The following is a 1,172-nucleotide window of genomic DNA, read 5'->3' on the forward strand; positions in this document are numbered from 1 at the left end:
AGAGAGAGAGAGAGAGAGAGAGAGAGAGAGAGAGAGAGAGAGAGAGAGAGTCTATTCCTCTGAAGAACCCTGTCTGAAATATTTGCTTGCTTTACAATAGGTCAGAATGTTATTCTAATCAAAGAATAACATTTATTTTGTGCAGACATTTCTGGTTCATTTGAAGATCTAATTTCTAAAGGAAATTGTTGTTGACTTGATCCAAGTTAAAAAAAAAAAAAAAGTCAACAGATTGTTGATGCAATAAACAGCTCTCTCATCAAAGAGGTTAAGGAATAATTTATTCTGGAGGTGACCTTGAGTGACCCTGGCCTGGGACTGTATATTCAGGTCTCCCCAAACTCAATACTCTAACACAGAGATAGCTTTATGGAGCATTTATAGTGTAGAAAGTTATAAATGAAGGCAATTTGAAAACATGACGATGCACAGATTAAATGGACAGTTATAGCAGACAGAAGACTCTCAACCACAGGCTTCATTTTCTCTCTGAGAGCATTCTTGATTTTTTTTTTCCATTGATGGAGAATTAGGATTTGTTAAATTACTACATTCCCAAAGTTTTTTTAATCTGTTCACTGGGATGTTAGGCCTGATACAGAGATGAGCAAGGAGTGGATCCCAAGGAGGCTAAAGAAAATAAAAAAGAAAATGTAACTAGTCTATCAGATCAGTAACATTCCAAACTCTCCACAGTTATAAAAGTGTCCATCAGTTGATCAACCTGTGAAGACAGCTTACTGCTTCCAAGACCAAAGACCTTGTGAGTTTGGAGTGATTTTTATTCATGAACTTCTGTAGGAGGGTTTAGTTAGTTAGTCAGTTAGTTAGGCCATTCTCTGTCTTTGGCGAGCCTCTGTACCAATCAAAATGAAATATTTGGAGCTGGACAGTCTTGGTGAGCAGTTTGTTGTGTAAATGTGAGAGTCCAGCATCCACAAACAAAGCCTGCGATCTCAGCATAGGCAGGAAAATGAGAAAAGAACCACATTAAGTCTGAGGCTAGCTTGGTCTATGTAGAGGCTATATCACAAGAAAAAAAGAAAGAAAGAAAGAAAGAAAGAAAGAAAGAAAGAAAGAAAGAAAGAAAGAAGGAAGGAAGGAAGGAAGGAAGGAAGGAAGGAAGGAAGGAAGGAAGGAAGGAAAGAAAGAAAGAAAGAAAGAAAGAAAGA

The sequence above is a fragment of the Mus pahari genome, chromosome 4 (assembly GCF_900095145.1).
Source record: "Mus pahari chromosome 4, PAHARI_EIJ_v1.1, whole genome shotgun sequence".
NCBI lineage: Eukaryota > Metazoa > Chordata > Mammalia > Rodentia > Muridae > Mus > Mus pahari.